Raw genomic sequence first — 23,770 nt, 5'->3', positions numbered from 1 at the left:
TTTGGGGTTTTAGGCTGGGTTTCTGTACAGCACTTCGAGATATTAGCTGATGTAAGAAGGGCTATATAAAATAAAATTGATTGATTGATTGAAAAAAATTGATTGATTAGAGTGGAGTGCAGCTACACCAGACTGGACAGGCATGTTCATTCTCCGCTGATCAAAGTTTATTTAGCTCTAGGTTCATGAGGCTGTAACAACAAAAAGGCAGAATTCATCATGAATTTTGGTAGGGTGACCTGATTTGTTTAATTGTATTATGAACATTATTTTGCCCAAACAGATTGTGAACCCACATGTGTAACTGAAATGTGTAACTGATTCTAGTGGGGGGACAAGACATTGGAATATACAGTATATATACAAAAGTATGTGTACACCCCTTCAAACGAGTGCATTCGGCTATTACAGCCACACCCGTTGCTGACAGGTGTATAAAATCGAGCACACAGCCATTCAAACTCCATAGACAAACATTGGCAGTAGAATGGCCTTACTGAAGAGCTCAATGACTTTCAATTTGGCACTGTCATAGGATGCCACCTTTCCAACAAGTCAGTTCGTCAAATGTCTGCCCTGCTAGAGCTGCCCCGGTCAACTGTAAGTGTTGTTATTGTGAAGTGGAAACATCTAGGAGCAACAACGGCTCAGCCGTGAAGTAATAGGCCACACAAGCTCACAGAACGGGACCGCTGAGTGCTGAAGCATGTAGCGAGTAAAAATCGCCTGTCCTCGGTTGCAACACTCACTACTGAGTTCCAAACTGACTCTTGAAGCAACGTCAGCACAAGAACTGTTAGTCGGGAGTTTCATGAAATGGGTTTCCATGGCCGAGCAGCCGCACACGAGCCTAAGATCACCATGCACAATGCCAAGCGTCGGCTGGAGTGGTGTAAAGCTCGCCGCCATTGGACTCTGGAGCAGTGAAAACACGTTCTCTGGAGTGATGAATCACTCTTCACCATCTGGCAGCCTGACGGACAAATCTGGGTTTGGCGGATGCCAGGAGAACGCTACCTGCCCGACTGCATAGTACCAACTGTAAAGTTTGGTGGAGGAGGAATAATGGTCTGGGGTTGTTTTTCATGGTTCGGGCTAGGCCCCTTAGTTCCAGTGAAGGGAAATCTTAATACTACCGCATACAATGACATTCTAGACGATTCTGTGCTGCCAACTTTGTGGTAACAGTTTGGGGAAGGCCCTTTCCTGTTTCAGCATGACAATGCCCCCATGCCAGTGGCAACCCATCATTCAGGGCAGGTGGGGCAGAGCCTTCTTGAGTAAGGCAGCTCCAAAATGCAGGTCTTTCAGCCTAGCTCAGTGCTTTCTGTGGTGTGGGGCAGCCAGCGGAAAATACAGAGCGTAGGGGTTGGTAATGTTCTCAAGTTGCGCCGTGATTGGGTAATTTTCTCTAGTTGAGCCGTGATTGGCTCAGTGTTCTGTCTCTCATGGGGACACTACGTCACCACCAAATCTAAGGGTAGAGCTCGAAAATTCAAGCCTCTTGGGTGCTGCCATAGAGTTACATTAGAAGTGCCCATCCAAGGCTCAAGGTCATTGGCCACAGATAAAATGACGTCAAATCATGTTATATCTACAGTAGCTTTGATTGGACTGATCATGTCAACATCATACTTTCAAAATCTTAGCTAGCAAGCTAGCAGTCATCATCATGAATCAAGTCGACAGTCTACTGGCAAATGCTTTTTAATCCTTGTCATATGAAGAGAAATAATGAAGAGAAATTATAGATAAAACGTATCGGTGCTCATCAGCCATTGGACATAAACATTACACAACAAGATGGAAATCGCAAATTCAACAATGAGTGGTTTGAAAGGAATCAGTGGCTAACTGCAAGCATTGCAAAGCTATCACTAGCCTGCTATTCAGTGGAGTGGGTGTGTTGTCCCAAGTCTGGGTTTTGTTACGGAGTCTAGTTGACAGGTAATCGACTAGCTGGGCTGTTCCAGTATGTAGGGACTTGTACAATGCTTAAACAAGGCTATTGAACTTGACATTTGTGTCTGTCTTTATTCTATATTCTAACATATCATACAGAAACATGGTATCAGAAGTGGCTCGAAAACCACACGTTTGTTATGTTATGTACTATAGTACAGTATAGGCGCAGTTACGTTCCATATGCGAACACACGCTGTTTCCTACTGCTAACATTAGTCAAACCACTGATCAACTCGTTGTTAGCTGGCTAGCTAGCATCACTACCTATCTCGATGGCTGAAGGCAAAGAGATCTCCTATTCCATCGCTATGGCAGTGGAAATTTCGCCACCAAAACCCATTGTTCTCACAGGGGACTGGAATACTAATTGGGACAACTTCAGGGATGAATTCGAGGACTATGTGCTGGCGACCGGTCTACATGAAAAACCCAACGAGGTCCAAGTGGCAACTCTGAGGAGCTTAATGGGAAGCAAATGCAGGCATATCTACCGGCACAATCGCACCCTCACAGCACAACAACAGGGTGATGCAAAGGCCATACTGGATGCATTGGAGAATTACTTCAAACCCACCAGGAATGTCAAACAGGAAGAGGGTGAGTCAGTACACAACTTTGTAACCCGTTTGAGAGAAAGATCCGCTACTTGTGAATACGGGGGATTGAAAGATGAACTGATTCATCACAAAATAGTACTGGGAATTGCAAATGAGGACACGCGCCGGCGTCTATTAAGAGAGAGGCTTAACATTAGTAACTGCCATTGAAATGTGCCGCACTGCCGAAGTCACTGACAAGAGAATGAGAGCAATGGAAATCGAAACCCCACACACTGACACTGTTGCCAGGCAGACATTCAGACAAAACCAATCGAGGCAGAGTAATTCACCACTAACGGTGAACACAGACACCCCCATAGCATGCAAATACTGTAGAAATGCACACGCACGAGGCAAAGAGCACTGCCCTGCCTACGGAAAACCATGCAGAGCTTGTAGAACTAATAATCACTTCGCAAAAGTGTGTCTCAAAAGCAAAAGAAGGGTGAGTGAGGGCAAGATTCACTGTGTTGATGATGTCACTCAGTGTTCAGAGCAGAACAGTGAAAGTGACATTTACATGCATGAATCCATTGGGGATGTACACTCAAGACGGAATAAATGGTTTGTGACACTACGATTACACAACAAGCTGCAACAATGTCAACTGGATTCCGGTGTTACGTGCAATGTAATGAGCTACAAAGACAAAATCAATCTGGCACCTGACACACATCTCTTGCCCAGCGATACTAGACTAAATCTGTACTCTGGAAAGCTAATGAGCTCCATGGGCATCTTTGAGACCGAATGTGTTATTCGGGTACACAAACACAAGCTGGAGTTTGAGATTGTGAAAACCAGTCAACATCCTCTCCTCTCAGGCTCTACATGCGAATGCCTGGTACTGATGCAGTTCACCATACCAAATGACCTGCACATCGTGGAGCGTGTCCAGCATGGACCCCTGTCCAAAGAACAACTACTCAGCAGATATGACGATGTATTCAACGGGCCCGTTGAATCAGTACCTGGGGAGGTACACTTTGAATTGGATGAGAGCTCCAGTCCAGTGTGCTCCTCGCAATGTGCCCATTGCAATGAAAGTGGCTGTGAAGGCCCAGCTGGACAAGTATGAGGCTGATGGCCACATGACATCTGTGACTGAACCAACTGACTGGATCAGCAATATGGTCATAGTGAAAAAGCCAGAGAAGCTGAGGGTCTGCATCAACCCAAAGCATCTGAACCAAGCACTGAAACTCTCCCACTACATCATGCCGACACTGGAGGATGTCCTCTACAAGCTTCCCAAGGTCAGGATTTTCACCTTGGTAGATGCCCCGAGATGCATTCCTGCAATGCAAGCTGGACGAAAAAAGCAGCTTCATGACTACCTTCTGGGCCCCATGGGGTCGGAAACGCTGGCTCAAGCTCCCGTTTGGTGTCTCAGTGGTGCCTGAGGTATACCAACACAAACAGCAGGAGTTACTGGCTGGGCTGAAGGGCTTTGAACCCAACGCTGATGATGTCCTGATCGTAGGCTGTGGTAACACAGATGAAGAAGCAGAACGCGACCACGATGTGAAGCTCCTGGCACTGATGGAGCGCTGCCAATCAGTTAAGCTGTGCCTTGGCCTGAAGAACCTGCAGGTCAAGGTGAAAGACGTCCACTTCCATGACCATGTTCTCTCTCCCAAAGGCCTGAAGCCGGTCCCAGACAAAGTCAGAGCGATCCTCGACATGTCAAACCTGTCTGATGCAAAAGGAGTGCAGCGTCTCATCGGCTTTGCAAACTATCTTGCAAAGTTCATACCACACCTATCAGCAGTCTGTGAGCTTCTGTGCCGGTTGCTGGACAAACACACACCATGGCACTGGCTACCCAAACATGAGGCCGCAGTGCAGGAGATGAAATCTCTGGCTTCATCCATGCCAGTGTTGCGCTACTACGACGTTACGAAGCCTGTCACAATCCAGAGCGACTCCAGTCAAAGTGGACTTGGATGCTGTCTTATGCAAGAAGGCCAGCCTGTTGCGTTTGCCTCGAGAGCGCTCACCCCCACCGTATAAAACTATGCACAAATTGAGAAAGTGTGCCTCAGCATCGTCTTCTCCTGCCTGCGCTTCCAACACTACTTATATGGTTGAGAGCTGGTCACCGCTGAAACTGACCACCAATGCCATATTCAGTAAACCTCTCATCAACATGCCCAAGAGGCTTCAAAGCATGTTCCCGACTCTGTAAAACTACAGCATGAAGGTCGTCTACAAGCCAGGACCAGAGATGTACATCAGCGACACACTGAGCAGGGCAACAGCACAATGTACAGGCAGAGGCACTGCCTATCAGTGGCATGCCATCTGTTTGCAGGAACAACAAGATGTTCAACAGATCAATCAGGCAGACTACTTAAACATCACAGATCACAGCCTAGCCCAGATCAGGCAACACACTGACAAGGACGAATACCTACAGTCACTGAAGTCCATGGTTCTCACAGGTTGGCCGTATGTGAAAAAGAGGAGACACCTTTCACAGTGAGAGAATACTGGACCTTTCGAGATGAGATCAGTGTGCAAAATGGCATCTTGTTCAGAGGTCAGAAGGTCATTATCCCCAAATCACTACGTCCAGAGATGCTTACTCGCATACACTCCAGTCATTTTGGAGGTGACGCATGCTACCGCCAGGCACATTAAACATTATACTGGCCAAACATGCAAGTAAAAATGTAAGACTTTGTCAGCAGCTGTACCACATGCAATGAGTACACTCATGAACAGCAAAAGGAAACCATGATGTCGCACGAACTGCCCACCAGGGCCTGGCAAATCGTCAGCATGGACTTATTCAGCCACAGACAAAAGGACTATCTTCTCATTGTTGATCACTACTCTGACTTTTGTGAAATTGAACTGCTCCCTGACATGTCTGCAGAGACGGTCATAAAGTGCTGCAAGGTGCAGTTTGCAAGGCAAGGCCAGCCTGACAAGGTCATCACGGACAATGGCCCACAATTCACATCATGGTTGGTGTCACAGACAAACTGCACCACAGAAAGCAGCTCGCTAAGTGCTTCTACGACCGGACTGCTCGAGACCTACCAGAGCTGGAGGTGGGTGAAACGATAAGGATGAAACCGCTGCCGGGAGACCACACAGGACTTTTGAGGTTGGGCATGTGCCTACAGAATGTTGCACCACGTTCTTATCTGGTGGATGTCTGTGGCTCCCTCTATCGTCCCCTAGATAGCCGGCCTTTGATAGCCGGCCTTTGGGGTCGGGATTGATTAGGGAGGTCACAGCGCCACTGAAGATGAAAACGCAGAAGGGTCATGAGGAGACTATACAGTTGTATTTAATTGACTCTCCTGCGTTTCCAGTGGTGTTGGGACTTCCCTGGTTAATATCTCATGACCCCAACATTTCATGGCAACAGAGGGCTCTCAAGGGATGGTCTGATCAGTGTGTGGGGCGGTTTGTAGGTGTTTCCGTAGGCGCAACGACGGTGGAGAGTCCGAACCAAATGCCCACAATGCACATTCCTCCTGAGTATGCCGATTTGGCAAGCACCTTCTGTAAGAAGAAGGCGACTCAATTACCACCTCATTGACAGGGGGATTGTGCGATAGACCTCCAGGTTGGCGCGGCGCTCCCTCGCAGCCATGTGTATCCTCTGTCTCAGGAGGAGACGGCTGCTATGGAGACATACGTCGCTGAATCCTTGAGACAGGGATACATACGGCCTTCCACTTCTCCTGCGTCCTCAAGTTTCTTTTTTGTGAAGAAGAAGGATGGGGATTTACGCCCGTGTATTGATTACCGTAGTCTCAATCAGATCACTATTAAATACAGCTATCCTCTCCCTCTGATTGCTAGTATGACGGAGTCATTACACGGGGCGCGCTTCTTCACAAAATTGGATCTCAGGAGCGCTTACAACCTGGTGCGCATTCGGGAGGGAGATGAGTGGAAAACAGCCTTCAGTACCACCTCGGGTCACTATGAGTACCTCGTCATGCCATACGGTCTAATGAATGCTCCTTCAGTCTTCCAATCATTTGTAGACAAGATTTTCCGGGATTTGCATGGACAGGGGGTAGTGGTGTATATTGATGACATTCTGATATACTCCGCTACACGTATCGAGCATGTGTCCCTGGTACATCGGGTGCTGGGTAGACTGTTGGAGCATGATCTGTATGTGAAGGCAGAGAAATGTCTGTTTTTCCAGGAGTCCATCTTCTTCCTGGGACACCGGTTGTCTGCGTCAGGGGTGGAGATGGAGATTGGCTGCGTTTCAGCCGTGCGTAATTGGCAGACTCCAACTACAGTAAAGGAGGTGCAGCGGTTTTTGGGTTTTGCCAATTACTACCGGAGGTTTATCTGGGGTTTTGGACAGGTAGCGGCTCCCATTACCTCGCTGCTAAAGGGGGGCCTGGTGCGTTTGCAGTGGTCGGCTGAGGCGGACAGGGCGTTTAGTCATTTGAAGGACCTGTTCACCTCAGCTCCGGTGCTGGCACATCCGGATCCCTCTTTGGCGTTCTAAGTCGAGGTGGATGCGTCCGAGGCGGGGATCGGTGCTATACTGTCTCAGCGCTCGGGCACGCCTCCAAAACTCCGCCCCTGTGCTTTCTATTCTAAGAAGCTCAGTCCGGAGGAGCGCAATTATGACGTGGGGGACAGGGAGCTGCTAGCTGTGGTCCAGGCCCTGAAGGTGTGGAGACATTGGCTTGAGGGGGCTAACCACCCTTTTCTCATTCTGACTGACCATCGTAACCTGGAGTACATCCGGGCAGCGAAGAGACTGAACCCTCGTCAGGCTAGGTGGGCCATGTTTCTGGCCCGGTTTGTCTTTAAGATCACGTATATCCCCGGGTCACAGAACGTTAAGGCAGACGCCCTGTCCCGACGATATGACACAGAGGAGAGGTCCATTGAGCCCACCCCCATACTACCGGAGTCTTGTCTCGTGGCACTGGTGGTGTGGGAGGTCGACACGGAAATCGAGCGGGCGTTACGTACCGACCCTTCTCCCCCAGAGTGTCCAGAGGGACGGAGGTATGTGCCGCTCAAGGTCCGTGACCGACTGATTTATTGGACTCACACGTCACCCTCCTCTGGTCATCCTGGTATTGGTCGGACGGTGCACTGTCTTAGCGGGAAGTACTGGTGGCCCACCTTAGCTAAGGACGTGAGAGTTTACGTTTCTTCCTGCTCGGTGTGCGCCCAGTGTAAGGCGCCTAGACACCTGCCCAGGGGGAAGTTACAACCTCTCCCCGTTCCACAACGGCCGTGGTCTCACCTGTCTGTGGATTTTGTCACAGACCTTCCCCCCTCCCAGGGGAATACCACGATCTTGGTCGTTGTGGATCGGTTTTCTAAGGCCTGCCGTCTCATCCCTATGCCAGGTCTTCCTACAGCCCTACAAACGGCCGAAGCCCTGTTTACTCACGTTTTCCGGCACTACGGTGTGCCTGAGGATATAGTGTCTGATCGGGGTCCCCAGTTCACCTCTAGAGTGTGGAGGGCGTTTATGGAACGTTTGGGGGTCTCGATCAGCCTTACCTCGGGTTTTCACCCTGAGAGTAATGGGCAGGTGGAGCGAGTAAACCAAGATATGGGTAGGTTTCTGAGGTCCTACTGCCAGGACCGGCAGGAGGAGTGGTCGGGGTATATTCCCTGGGCAGAGATAGCCCAAAACTCACTCCGCCACTCCTCCACTAATCTCACTCCTTTCCAGTGTGTGTTGGGCTATCAGCCGGTTCTGGCACCCTGGCATCAGAGCCAGATCGAGGCTCCTGCGGTGGATGAATGGTTTCGGCGCTCGGAGGAGACATGGAACGCTGCGCACGTCCATCTGCAGCGGGCCATCAGACGGCAAAAGGCGAGCGCCGATCGCCACCGCAGTGAGGGTCCGGTTTATGCACCGGGAGATCGGGTCTGGCTCTCGACCAGAAACCTGCCCCTTCACCTGCCCTGCCGGAAGCTGGGCCGGCGGTTTGTGGGGCCATTTAAAGTCCTGAGGAGATTGAATGAGGTATGTTATAGGTTACAGCTGCCTGTTAATTATCACATTAACCCCTTGTTCCATGTGTCTCTCCTCAGGCCGGTGGTAGCTGGTCCACTCCATGAGAATGAGGTACGAGAGGCCCCTCCGGCCCCACTAGACATCGAAGGGGCTCCGGCGTACTCAGTCCGTTCCATCGTGGATTCGAGGCGTCGGATGGGGGGTCTGCAGTATCTCGTGGAGTGGGAGGGGTACGGTCCGGAGGAACGGTGCTGGGTCCCTAGGAGGGACATCCTAGATCCCTCCCTGTTGACAGAGTTCCACCGGAGTCACCCAACTCGCCCTGCTCCGCGTCCTCCTGGCCGTCCCCGAGGCCGGGGTCGGCGCACGGCTGGATCCGCGCGTCAAGGGGGAGGGGGTACTGTCACGGATTCTGCCGAGGCTGCTCCTCCTCCTTGCTCGGGCAGGCTTCGGCGTTCATCATCCCCGGAGTACTAGCTACTGCCGTTCGATGTTATCGGTGTTTGTTTAGTTTTGTCTGTATTGTTTACACCTGTTCGTCATTATGTTAATTGTTTCCCTTATAATTAGCCCTGTCTCTCATCTGTACTTTGTGTGTGATTGTTTTCCCCTTCACGGTTGTCTATTTTGTGAGCGGGTTATTTCCTCCCTGCGTGGAGTTATTTTCTGTGTCCTTTTGGATCCTTTTCGTATTATAAGTACGTATCCGAGAGTTCTGTGTCCTGCGCCTGACTTCGTTTACCGCATCTCACAGACAGTCGTGACACCAAGCTTAAAAGGATAAACATTCAACATTGGCCCTGCCGTCAATCCAGCATGACTTCTGCCGCGTTCAAAACAACTGGAAACTGAGAACTGAGAAATCTGACTTCAGTGAGTTCAAGACAACTGGGAACTCAGGAAAAAAACGAGCTCCGACTGGGAAAATACGTTTTCAACGGTCATCCAACTCGGAATTACAAGTCGAGAACTCAGGCCTCTTTCTAGAGCTCCGACCTGAAGATCACTGACGTCATCATGATTCAACCTTGTTTTTTTCAGAGTTCCCAGTTGTCTTGAAAGCACCTAAATCCAGAGAATACCAGACTTTGATGACAAAGTTTGATAACAAAATATGCCCACGAAGGACCGCCGTGCCACCTTCCTGTTCAAGTGAGCACAGCACAACAAGGTGAGTCTAAAAATGTATTGTATGCTGCTTCATAAATTATATAGTATGCCAGGGAGATATGTATACTGTAGCTAAGAAAGTAATACTAAGTGTATGTTGTGTAGTAACATTAAGCTGTTAGTAGCCCATGTGCCTCACCCTAATAATTTGGTCCCTTTTCCGCTCTTAATTTAGCCTACTGTTCTGACTTGGTGGTGCACATGTAGCCTATAGCCTGTTTTAGAGAAATGTAATCATCGACTATTGTAAGAGCTTTCATTGTCTACTTATATGCCCCCTTTACTTATCCTACGGTTCTGACTTGGTGTACAGGGAGAATACTGTAAGAACGGCCCATGTTCTGAATTCTGTCGCTGTACATTTCAGAAGTGCTGAACAAAAAGTTATATTGACTACGTCCGTCCTAGCTTGCTCATTAGTCTTAATCGAAATTACGGATCACCTCTTATCCGCTCGTCGTCCCCTTATGCCATAGTTTGTACATCTCAATTGTCAGTAGAAACCACATTTGATTAAGCAAGTCAGCCATATCAGCTATGTTTTTTTTAAGGAAGTAAATGAGGCTGAATGAACTGTTTCGCTGTCAGACAAGGCTCCGCTGATAAGCAGGTGTAGCAGTGGTTAAGTGTTGGGATTGCTGTTGGGACAGCTTTATGTAGGTCCTAACAGTTTGTGGGCACCGTTTGTCACCGTTATAGTGCAATGAATGTATTGTTTAGTGTTGTGGCTTTGCTGGCATACATAAACAATGTTATATATTTTTTGCCCCACCAAGATTTACATGCTAAAATCGCCACTGCCCTGTGCACAAAGCAAGGTCGATACAGAAATGGTTTGTCGAGATCGGTGTGGAAGAACTTAACTGGCTTGCACAGAGCCCTGACCATTGAACACCTTTGGGATGAATTGGAACGCCGACTGCGAGCCAGGCCTAATCGCCCAACATCAGTGCCTGACCTCACTAATGCTGTTGTGGCTGAATGAAAGGAAGTCCCCGCAGCAATGCTCCAACATCTAGTGCAGGGTTCTTCAATTCTGGTCCTGGAGGGCCGAAACACTTCTGTTTTTTATTTCTACCTAGTAGTTAATTGCACTCACCTGGTGTCCCAGGTCTGAATTAGCCCCTGATTAGAAGGAGAGGATGAAAAACAGAGGTGTTTCGGCTCTCCAGGACCGGAATTGAAGAACCCTGATCTAGTGGAAAGCCTTCCCAGAAGAGTGAAGGCTGCTATAGCAGCAAAGGGGTGACTAACTCCATATTAATGCCCATGATTTTTAAATGAGATGTTTGACGAGCAGGTGTCCACATACTTTTGGTCATGTTGTGCGATTTAGGTTGGGTGTAGGGGCAGATTTAGGCTATTGTCACGCCCTGGCCTTGAGAGGCCTGTTGTCTTTAGTTGGTTTGGTCAGGGTGTGAGGATCTATGTTAGAATTTCTATGTTTAGGATCTAGATGTGTAATTCTAGGTTTCTAGGTGTGATTCCCAATCAGAGGCAGCTGTCGCTCGTTGTCTCTGATTGGGGATCATACTTAAGTAGCCTGTTTGCCTACTTTAGTTGTGGGATCTTGTTCCGTGTTTAGGCTTGTATGTGTTTAGCCTGAGGACTTCACGTTACGTTGTTTCTTGTTTTGTTTATGTTTATTGAGTTGAATAAATATGTACGCCTTTCACGCTGCACCTTGGTCTGACCCGTCTCTCAACGATCGTGACAGAAGATCCCACCACCAACGGACCAAGCAGCGTGCCCAGGAGGAGCAAACACCCTGGACACAGGTGGGGAAGATGTGGTCTTGGGAGGAGATATTTGCGGGTAAATGACCATGGGCGAAGGTAGAGGCCCATGCAGGAGAGGGACACTGACGGTGCCGGGCCGAGGAGGAAGCCCGAGAGGTAGCCCCAAGAAACATTTTTGGGGGGGCTAAAGGGGTGGTCGGGGAGCGAGAGAGAAGAGTCCCGACCACTGCACCCGGTGGGTTTCCAGTTTGAGAACAGGAATTGGAACAGTTTTTTATACTGAGGAGTCGGAGGATGATGACGACGATGAGTTTCTGTTCCCTAACTTGTGGGGGCTCCCGGAGGAGTCCTCACTGGAGGAGGATTGGGCGCGGAGAGTAAAGGACTGGTACAGTCGTAGACCTACAGCACCGGTTCCCAGTCCGGAAAGCCTCATGCCTGCTTCTCGCACCAAGCCAGTGGTGCGTGCTCCCAGTCCGGTAAGATCTGTGCCTGCTCCTCGCACCAAACCAGTGGTGCGTGTCGCCAGCCCGGTATGCCCTGTACCTGCTCCCCGCACCAAGCCAGTGGTGCGTGTTTCCAGTCCAGTACGTCCCGTACCTGCTCCTCGCACCAGACCAGTGGTGCATGTCCCCAGTCCGGCCCGGCCCGTTCCTGCTCCTCGCACCAGACCAGTGGTGCATGTTCCCAGTCCGGCCCGGCCCGTGCCTGCTCCTCGCACCAAGCCAGTGGTGCGTGTTCCCAGTCCGGCACGGCCCGTGCCCATTCCACCGGTGCCTGGTCCAGCACTGGTCAGCTGCTCCACTCCAGAGTCAGAGCAGTCCGCTCCACCAGTGCCTAGTCCAGCTCTGGTCAGCGGCTCCACTCCGGAGCCAGAGCAGTCCGCTCCACCGGGGTCCAGTTCAGCTCCGGTCAGCGGCTCCACTCCGGAGCCAGCGTAGTCCGCTCCACCGGTGCCCAGTCCAGCTCTGGTCAGCTGCTCCACTCCGGAGCCAGAGCAGTCCGCTCCACCGGGGTCCAGTCCAGCTCCGGTCAGCGGCTCCACTCCGGAGCCAGAGCAATCCGCTCCACCGGTGCCTGGTCCAGCTCCGGTCAGTGGTTCCACTCCGGAGCCAGAGCAGTCCGCTCTACTGGGGTTCAGCTCCGGTCGGCGACTCCACTTCAGACCCAGAAGTCAGCCCCTCTCCAGGGTCGGGGCCTCCCACACCAGGGTCCAGACAGGGTTTGGTGCATCGTGGGAGGAAGGAGAGGGGAAGCATCGCACCAAGGTCCAGACCAGACCAGTGGCGCAACGGGGAGGCAGAGAGGAAGAGGTCGTCACGCCCGGAGCCGGATCCGCCTCCGAGGCTGAAAGCCCACCCGGACCCACCCCTAATGAGTCAGGTTGGTGCGGCCGGAGTACGCACCTTTGGGGGGGAGGGTACTGTCACGCCCTGGCCTTGAGAGGCCTGTTGTCTTTAGTTGGTTTGGTCAGGGCGTGAGGATCTGTTAGAATTTCTATGTTTAGGATCTAGATGTGTAATTCTAGGTTTGGCCGGGTATAATTCCCAATCAGAGGCAGCTGTCGCTCATTGTCTCTGATTGGGGATCATACTTAAGTAGCCTGTTTGCCTACCTTAGTTGTGGGATCTTGTTCCGTGTTTAGCCTTGTATGTGTTTAGCCTGAGGACTTCACGTTACGTTGTTTTGTTTGTTTATTGAGTTGAATAAATATGTATGCTTTTCACGCTGCACCTTGGTCTGACCCGTCTCTCAACGATCGTGACAGCTATGTCTTCTGGGGATTCAATTTAATTCATTTGGTCTTACACAATAGCTGATGTAAGTCAGTAGAACAATTCCCATCCCCTATAATTGGCTAAAATGTAGACTAATTAATGTGCTTATCTCAGCAAGAGCACTACTGTTACAGTATTCCCGATATTTGTATTGTTTCACTTCTTACCAATTTTGCTGGTGTATTTAGGCTATTTGAAATCATGTGCCTACTTGTGTCTTTGAAAATAAATTTAAAAAGTTAAGAGTACTATGCATTTTTGTAAGCATTCATGGACAGTGTTGAATATAGGCTAAGTCATAAAATGAGAATTGGCTATATATCCTGTTTTGTCATTTTAGTATTGTGCACAAGCTGCTAGGCACAAACAGTAGGCATAAATGCAAAATATCTTGCCTATTTAGAGTAAGATGATGGCAAGGTTTTGATATTCATAGATTGATATTCATTAGATTTTTCTTGAATGTGGATTGATTTGTAGAAATCAAATGTCACATGAACATATTCAAACCCTCAGTATTTGGGAAACATAGATCAGGGTTGGGTGGCCAACCCTCTAGGAGAGCTACCTCTAGGCAGGATTTTCTATGGTCCTATTTTAAAGGGATAGTTCACCCAAATGAACTACATATTTACATGTTGGTTTATTATGGACAAGGAAAGACTGCAATCCATCCTATGGTTAGCCACTGCCACCAACTGTTAATATTAGCATGTTCTAACCAAAACTCAATGTAATTCAGTGTCCTCCAGTTAATATATAGAGGGCTTGCAGTTGCTTCACATATCACCTAGCAACCACAATGTTGGAAGACCAAACTCAGGCTGTTGAAAGTCCTCCAATTGTTCACATGGCTGGCTGCGATTTGCTACCACCGGAAACTTTGTGAAGATTTCCCATTAGTTCGTTTTTCTAAAGACCCAGAAAACGGAGGCAGTGGGAAAACCTATTCAAGTAAGTAAATATTATGTTAAAAGTGATCAAAAACGATGTATTATTAGCTACAGAAACTTAGTGTGCAGGCTAACTCAAATGAGCTGCTAACGTAATGTTTGCTAGTTAGCTAACTTTACATACTGTATAGCTAGTTAGCTACATGGATTAAATATCACCAGCTTGCTAACTTCATATTGGCTAGTTAGCTATCTTGATGTATTTATCTTTGTAACTCCAAATGCATTTGTAGCTAGGTAGGTAGCTAGTTAACAGCCATGGAAGAGGGTGAAAGGATTAACTAGCACTTCCAGCTGTCAGAGAAGGGAGAGTAGGCTACTCTGAATAGGGCAGGTAACTTTGTGTGAGGATATTATGAAAATATTAGCAGCATAATAGTCAGGGCTGTCTAATTTTTGTAAAATGCAGCCTGTTTCTTTCTGATGTTTTCTGGCCTCAGATAGAGAGCCATGAAACCCTGTCTGCAGATGAAGAGGTCCCAATGAATTTCCCAAGAAAATAAAGGGTACATACATCCTTGTTTAACATGGATTATTCAGTACCAGTCAAAAGTTGACACCTACTCATTCAAGGGTTTTTCTTTATTTTTACTGTTGTCTACATTGTAGAATAATAGTGAAGACATCAAAACTATGAAATAACACATGGAGTCATGTAGTAACCAAAAAAGTGTTAAACAAATATTTGAGTTTCTTCAAATAGCCACCCTTTGCCTTGATGACAGCTTTGCGCACTCGTGGCGTTCTCTCAACCAGCTTCACCTGGAATTATTTCCCAACAGTCTTGAAGGAGTTCCCACATTTGCTTAGCACTTGTTGGCTGCTTTTCCTTCACTCTGCCGTCCGACTAATCCCAAACCATCTCAATTGGGTTGAGGTCGGAGGATTGTGGAGGCCAGGTCATCTGATGCAGCACTCCATCACTCTCCTTCTTGGTCAAATAGCCCTTGCACAGCCTGGAGGTGTGTTTGGTCATTGTCCTGTTGAAAAACAAATGATAGTCCCACTAAGCCCAAACCAGATGGAATGGCGTATCGCTGCAGAATGCTGTGGTAGCCATGCTGGTTAAGTGTGCCTTGAATTCTAAATAAATCACAGACAGTGTCACAAGCAAAGCACCCCCACACCATAACACCTCCTCCTCCATGCTTTACGGTGGGAACTACACATGCGGAGATCATCCGTTCACCCACACCACGTCTCACAAAGACACAGCGGTTGGAACCAAAAATCTCAAATTTGGACTGCAGACCAAAGGACACATTTCCACCGGACTAATGTCCATTACTCGTGTTTCTTGGCCCAAGCAAGTCTCTTCCTCTTATTGGTGTCCTTTAGTAATGGTTTCTTTACAGCAATTCGACCATGAAGGCCTGATTCACACAGTCCCCTCTGAACAGTTGATGTTGAGATGTGTCTGTGACTTGAACTCTGTGAAGCATTAATTTGGGCTGCAATTTCTGAGGCTGGTAACTCTAATGAACTTATCCCTGCAGCAGAGGTAACTCTGGGTCTTCCGTTCCTGTGGTGGTCCTCATGAAAGCCAGTTTCATCATAGCGCTTGATGGTTTTTGCGACTGCGCTTGAAGAAACGTTCAAATTTCTTGAAATGTTCTGTATTGACTGACATTCATGTCTTAAAGTAATGATGGGCTGTCGTTTCTCTTTGCTTATTTGAGCTTTTCTTGCGATAATATGGACTTGGTCTTTTACCAAATAGGGCTACCTTCTGGATACCCCCCCTACCTTGTCACAACACAACTGATTGGCTCAAACGCATTAAGAAGGAAAGAAATTCCACAAATGAACTTTTAAGAAGGCACACCGGTTAATTGAAATGCATTCCAGGTGACTACCTCATGAAGCTGGTTGAGAGAATGTCAAGAGTGTGCAAAGCTGTCATTAAGGCAAAGGGTGGCTATTTGAAGAATCTCAAATATAAAATATATTTTGATTTGTTTAACACTTTTTTGGTTTCTACATGATTCCATATGTGTTATTTCATAGTTTTGATGTCTTCACTATTATTCTACATAGTTAAAAAATAGTACAAATAAAGAAAAACCCTTGAATGAGTAGGTGTGTCCAAACTTTAGACTGGTAGTGTATGTTGGCAAATTTAGTTAACAAAAATAGTTTAAAAGTCACACACAATGTATAAACCTATTAAGACTGGAGAAGGCCAACCCTGCTGGGTGTGCACGCTTTTGTTCCAGCTTAGCACTAACACATTTGATTGAACCTAATTAGTTAATAATCAAGTGTGCTATTGCTGGGCTGGAACGGAAGTCTGCTCCCCCATAGATCAGGGATCAGTGGAGCGAGGTTGGCCACCTCTGGGTTGGAATTGTTTTTTGTTCACCTGATATTATGCTTTAGTAGTAATAGCCTACTTGTTAATAAAATGTCTAACCTTTAAATTTGAGTTAGCTTACTTGTACACTTATTATATAAAAGTGTTGATTCTTTGAAGTTAAGTGTTTAAACTTGTTTTAATTGTTAATTTAACTATTATTCAATATTAACTAGTGTCGATGTTGATTAATCACAGATCATAATCCTGCAATAAACAGGGGAAGGGAATATGTCTCTAATTTGTCTGTGTTTGTGTTGTATTCTCAAATGAACATGACCTTTTTGTTCAGTCATAAGCTCTCCAACTGGTTTTATTTGATTGTCACTATTTTTCAGGATATCAGCCATGTGAACCCCTTTCACATTGTGCATCTGAAGTAGAGAATAGCTTAACTCACATTGTTTACATTGTTCAGCTATATGTTCTCAATTTAAAAACAATACCAGCAGACAATGTATATGAGGCTAATCATTATACATGCCTTGTGCTGACATTAAATTGTTTAGTGCAAATCCAACCCTTGTAATCTAGGTGGTGAAATGTCTGGAAGCAGGATGGGATCCTTAGCTTAAAACATTAAACTACTACTACCAAGTTCAATGCCAGATACTTCTCTTGCAGAAGGTCTGAGTGGCACTTGGAGGTGCCACTATGATAATGAAGATGGTTTGCTTAAGACTACCACAGCAATTGCATTTTCTATGCTAAATGTGTTTAAATTGTAAAAGAAAGGCAATAGTTGGGCTATAAGAAATACGTTTTATTCAATGGGGCTAGGCAAAGCAGAGTACAAAATACTTTTAATTTCACCTATACAACAATATAGCCTATTATTAAAGTACAGTATGTTAACAATATCAACAATAGTCTTTTAAAAGTTCCAAATTACATTATATATATTCATACAGTTTAAGAGGGCACTTTTGTCTTGACGACAAGGTGAAGGTGCTCTCTAATTGAATGGCACAACAAAATCATTCAGATTGTCCAAAGCACAGCATATGACAACCATCTCGTATAACTGAGGGATGTCTCCTTTCAGATCTGGAAAAGGACAAAGTAGAAGTAGAAACTGATGCTGCTGCAGCATTGCTCATCTTCACAGTGGGAATCCAGTCGACATCGGTGTCTTGATATACAGTGAGGGGAAAAAGTATTTGATCCCCTGCTGATTTTGTACGTTTGCCCACTGACAAATAAATTATTAGTCTATCATTTTAATGGTAGGTTTATTTGAACAGTGAGAGACAGAATAACAACAAAAAAATCCAGAAAAACGCATGTCAAAAATGTTATAAATTGATTTGCATTTTAATGAGGGAAATAAGTATTTGACCTCTCTGCAAAACATGACTTAGTACTTGGTGGCAAAACCCTTGTTGGCAATCACAGATGTTTCTTGTAGTTGGCCACCAGGTTTGCACTCATCTCAGATTTTGTTCCACTCCTCTTTGCAGATCTTCTCCAAGTCATTAAGGTTTCGAGGCTGACGTTTGGCAACTCGAACCTTCTGCTCCCTCCACACATTTTAATGAGGGAAGTAAGTATTTGACCCCCTCTCAATCAGAAAGACTTCTGGCTTCCAGGTGTCTTTTATACAGGTAACAAGCTGAGATTAGGAGCACACTCTTAAAGGGAGTGCTACTAATCTGAGTTTGTTAACTCTATAAAAGACACCTGTCCACAGAAGCAATCAATCAATCAGATTCCAAACTCTCCACCATGGCCAAGACCAAAGAGCTCTCCAAGGATGTCAGGGACAAGATTGTAGACCTACACAAGGCTGGAATGGGCTACAAGACCATCGCCAAGCAGCTTGGTGAGAAGATGACAACAGTTGCTGCGATTATTTGCAAATGGAAGACACACAAAATAACTGTCAATCTCCCTCGGCCTGGGGCTCCATGCAAGATCTCACCTCGTGGAGTTGCAGTGATCATGAGAACTGTGAGGAATCAGCCCAGAACTACACAGGAGGATCTTGTCAATGATCTCAAGGCAGCTGGGACCATAGTCACCAAGAAAACTATTGGTAACACACTACGCCGTGAAGGACTGAAATCCTGCAGCGCCCGCATGGTCCCCCTGCTCAAGAAAACACATATACAGGCCCGTCTGAAGTTTGCCAATGAACATCTGAATGATTCAGAGGAGAACTGGGTGAAAGTGTTGTGGTCAAATGAGACCAAAATCAAGCTCTTTGGCATCAACTCAACTCGCCGTGTTTGGAGGAGGAGGAATGCTGCCTATGACCCCAAGAACACCATCAGCACCGTCAAACATGGAGGTAGAAACATTATGCTTTGGGGGTGTTTTTCTGCTAAGGGGACAGGACAACTTCACTGCATCAAAGGGACGATGGACGGGGCCATGTACCGTCAAATCTTGGGTGAGAACCTCCTTCCCTCAGCCAGGGCATTGAAAATGGGTCGTGGATGGGTATTCCAGCATGACAATGACCCAAAACACACGGCCAAGGCAACAAAGGAGTGGCTCAAGAAGAAGCACATTAAGGTCCTAGAGTGGCCTAGCCAGTCTCCAGACCTTAATCCCATAGAAAATCTGTGGAGGGAGCTGATGGTTCGAGTTGCCAAACTTCAGCCTAGAAACCTTAATGACTTGGAGAAGATCTGCAAAGAGGAGTGGGACAAAATCCCTCCTGAGATGTGTGCAAACCTGGTGGCCAACTACAAGAAACGTCTGACCTCTGTGATTGCCAACAAGGGTTTTGCCACCAAGTAAGTCATGTTTTGCAGAGGAGTCAAATACTTATTTCCCTCATTAAAATGCAAATCAATTCATAACATTTTTTTGTTGTTATTCTGTCTCTCACTGTTCAAATAAACCTACCATTAAAATTATAGACTGATCATGTCTTTGTCAGTGGGCAAACGTACAAAATCAGCAGGGGATCAAATACTTTTTTCCCCTCACTGTAGGTCAACTGTTGAACCTACAGTACAGAAACAAATGAGATGTTAGAATATCACTTTTTCAGGTCATCTATACAATCAGGGCTCTTAAGGGTTTGGTTGTGTCTAATTCATTCAGGTGTTTTAGTTTCATATAAAGATTAAATCTATTGTTGGGCTGGAACAACCAATATTCAACACATCAGGTAGTCCTATCCCATTGAGGCTGTGACAAGTACTGAGGATACGAAGAGGCAGGACACAGACGCAGGAATCAACAATGTAAAGGTTTACTTAACACTGAGCAAGAGCACAACAAAGAGAGAGTACACAACATGACACTAACAATCACACACAACACTGAACAGTCCAGGGCTACATAGGGGTGGTGATGAGATGATGAGGTGCAGGTGCGCTGGAGGTGATTAGGGTGCGTTGGGTTTCCATTCCGGTGTTGCCGAGGTGGTGTGCTCAGACCGGTGGCTCAGTAGACCGGCGAATCAGAGCGCCGGAGGGGAGCAACAGGAGGAGACGTGACAGAGGCCTTTGTCCTATGCTGTAATGTCCATACATTTTCCCTCCTCTTATGAATAAAGTAATCAAATTACTGGAGTTTTGTTGGACAATATTGTCCTACAGGCTTTATGGACATCATATTGTACAATTTGTGTCTCCCCTTTTCATTGTCATGGCTAGAAAGCATCCAGCTTTTGTCAAATTAACGTAATATTTGACATTTCATAGCAGATTAGGAGAATTTACGCAGCAGGTTAGGAGAATTAGGTTAAGGTTAGGAAAAAAGTTAAGGTTAGCTAAAATGCAAAAATATAACTTTTTACGTTAATTTGACAAAAGCTGGATCCCTTTTAGCCAGGATCCCTTTTCGGCCTAGATTACATGGTTGCATTCAAGACAAGGTCATTTTTATTGATCTGTTTTCAGTAGAGTAGGCCTAGACTACCATCGTATTAAAAAATATTCTGCTAATGTCTCATCATATAAAGTGTAGTAGAATTGCATGAAATTTTTATCAAAGGTCACATTTGTCCTGTGCAAAGGAAAGAAAAGTGTCTGATATAGCCTAGAAACCTATGCCACTACGCGCTTATTAATAGCCTAAATTATCACTATCCAATCTACTCATCACATTAGGAATAGTAGGCTTACATTAGTCTGCAAATGCGATGATAGAGGCATGCAATCCTTCGTTATAAAGGGGCATTTTTATGGTGAAAAAATAGCTTCCCCAAAATGTGAAACTCATGTACATTTACATTACATTTTAGTCATTTAGCAGACGCTCTTATCCAGAGCGACTTACAGTTAGTGATTACATTTTTTTATTTTTTTATACTGGCCCCCAGTGGGAATCGAACCCACAACCCTGGCGTTGCAAACGCCATGCTCTATCAACTGAGCTACATCCCTGCCGGCCATTCCCTCCCCTACCCTAGACGACGCTGGGCCAATTGTGCGCCGCCCATGAGTCTCCCGGTCGCGGCCGGCTGCGACAGAGCCTGGATTCGAACCAGGATCTCTAGTGGCACAGTTAGCACTGCGATGCAGTGCCTTAGACCACTGCGCCACTGACACTTGCTAATAGCTAGACTACAAGCTATTGAGATAGCTAATGTATTGTTGTTGTTAACACCTGGATAGCATAACAGCGAAACTAAACCCGACATCGATCAGACTTGACTTACCAGTGATGAAATGATCGTAGCAAAACCTGTATTGACAGTGGTCTGGATTCAGGTCTTGAAGGGCAAAAAGGTTTCTTCGCTTTTCTGACAGTTCTTGAGTCATTTCATTGGTGTCACCAATGGCGTTTCATGATTGCGGGGAATCTGTAAACATATTTTTTTCCCGTTGTCTTTCCTGCCTTGTTAGAGCAGCCAAATACTCCACAGAAAATGACCGTGGTAATGAATCAACTAGTTTTAGGCACTGTTATCATGCAGTTTGGGGTAACCACTTGACTGTTGTTGTCATTAGAATGAATGTGGTGGTCTTCCAACATGGCCGCCAGGAGGCGTTCTACGTCAACTGCAAGCCCTCTATACTCTAAATTTCAACTTCAAACCAAGTCATTGAGTTTTGAGTGTGTATTAAACTTGAAAAGAATCCTGAGTACACCTGAAATTTGATTTTTAAACATTTCTATTTTCCTGGGGGGGTCGCTCTGGCTAGGGGTGGAGACAATGATATTCACAATAGGAAATCTCTCTCCAAGCTATCTTCAAAAGTTGGCAGCCCTGGCTACCAATGTGTTGCCTCATTCAGAAACCTTGACAGAAGGCAGACGTTGATTCTGGTTCATTCATGGTTGTACTCTCATACCCTACCTCAATAATGGGAGAGAGCATTGAGAGACATTTATCAGAGATAGAGATAGTATTTTTTATATCGGGCTGAGACAGATGAAAGAAGATGAACTATGAAAACGTTATGAGCAGATGAATGGTTGGATTTCCAATATGGCTCCAAATATTATTTTATTGATTTAACAGTTCACCTAAATCATACAGTAGGCTGTGTTTAGAATCTTCTGTCTTGAGAAATGCCACAGATAGAATATGTTGCTCTCTCTACCTGAGCTTTTTCCCACTTGGTCTCAACTCAAGAGTAGGTGCTGTATCAGATACTCAGTTCCTCTGAAAATCAGTCAGAAAACAATGAATAATTTTCCAACCTAACAATTATTTGAATTGTCTCGAACTACAAAATAATAAAATACATGAGTCACTCTATTTCATTGGAATGGCCTAACTGTTGAAGCATCACATTAGTGCAGCACAATTGTGCTCTAATAGGAAAGTGCTTTGAGCAGGTGTAGATGCTGCTCCTCTTGGACATATTGCACATGTTCTATGGTCACTGGGACCACAGAGAAGGCACAAGGTGCAAGACCTGACCTCGGCTATATTCCTTTATATTGGGAGGAATAATAACAGGGATACAGACTGTGTGGAAGAAGAAAGAACTGTAATGAAGAGCACTGGGAGAATGGAGGAGTGGACAGAGATGGTAGAGGCCAGGGTGAAGAGGTCAATGCTATCACATCCCCACTTTATTGCCGGTTCTGCAACAATTACTTTTCTTCCCTTCTAACTAGGCAATGCTGGAGAATGTTGCCAAGGCATTCCATTTGCTACGGTCCAAATGATGAGTTTTAGACTTTCGTTCCCAACTTACAGCAAAGAATAGGTGGTATGTACAGTATAGTGTTGGGTTTGTTATCCCTCCATGAAACTCTTGTAAGTTTCCCTGGTCCTTTACCATGAACAGAGCCTGTTTCAAGAGCATCCAACTCCTTTTATTAGAAGACTTGAGTGAATGGACCTTCAAGGCAATGGAAAGATGTTAGACCAGACCAGGCTGGTTGAGGTTGGTTGAGGATGTCTAGTCATGCATGTGTCTTGAAATAAGTGTTGGGGAAGCTACTTTGAAAATATACTTTACCAAGCTACCAATTACTTCACACTGGAAGAAGTTGAGCTACAGTAAAGCAACCCTTTAAGAGAAATATAGTTTGTTTAACTAAAGTTACTTTGAAAAAGTAGTGACTGAATGTCATATAAAAAACTCAGCAAAAAAAGAAACTTCCCTTTTTCAGGACCCTGTCTTTCAAAGATAATTAGTAAAAATCCAAATAACTTCACAGATCTTCATTGTAAAGGGTTTAAACACTGTTTCCCATGCTTGTTCAATGAACCATAAACAATTAATGAACATGCACCTGTGGAACAGACGGTAGGCAATTAAGGTCACATTTATGAAAACTTAGGACACTAAAGAGGCCTTCTACTGACTCTGAAAAACACCAAAAGAAAGATGCCCAGGGTCCCTGCTCATCTGCGTGAACGTGCCTTAGGCATGCTGCAAGGAGGCATGAGGACTGCAGATGTGGCCAGGGCAATAAATTGCAATGTCCGTACTGTGAGACGCCTAAGACAGCACTACAGGGAGACAGGATGGACAGCTGATCGTCCGCGCAGTGGCAGACCACGTGTAACAACACCTACACAGGATTGGTACATCCGAACATCACACCTGCAGGACAGGTACAGGATGGCAACAACAACTGCCCGAGTTACACCAGGAACGCACAATCCCTCCATCAGTGCTCAGACTGTCCGCAATAGTCTGAGAGAGGCTGGACTGAGGGCTTGTAGGCCTGTTGTAAGGCAGGTCCTCACCAGACATCACCGGCAACAACGTCGCCTATGGGCACAAACCCACCGTCGCTGGACCATACAGGACTGGCAAAAAGTGCTCTTCACTGACGAGTCGCAGTTTTGTCTCACCAGAGGTGATGGTCGGA

The 23,770-nt window shown here is 46.2% G+C and overlaps 1 protein-coding gene across 1 annotated transcript in view; it reads left to right on the top strand.

Moving 5' to 3' along the window:
• The first annotated feature begins 9,677 nt into the window (after positions 1–9,677).
• Positions 9,678–23,770, top strand: part of LOC121573967 (galactosylgalactosylxylosylprotein 3-beta-glucuronosyltransferase 1-like) — an 89,261-nt gene continuing 75,168 nt past the window's right edge. The window contains exon 1 of the mRNA XM_041886395.1: positions 9,678–9,709. The gene's annotated coding sequence lies outside the window, so the exon portion shown is untranslated. The remainder of the gene's footprint in view (positions 9,710–23,770) is intronic.

Source organism: Coregonus clupeaformis, chromosome 9 (assembly GCF_020615455.1).
Source record: "Coregonus clupeaformis isolate EN_2021a chromosome 9, ASM2061545v1, whole genome shotgun sequence".
NCBI lineage: Eukaryota > Metazoa > Chordata > Actinopteri > Salmoniformes > Salmonidae > Coregonus > Coregonus clupeaformis.
Note: the sequence above shows the minus strand (reverse complement) of the source record. Positions and strands in the feature narration are given on the sequence as shown.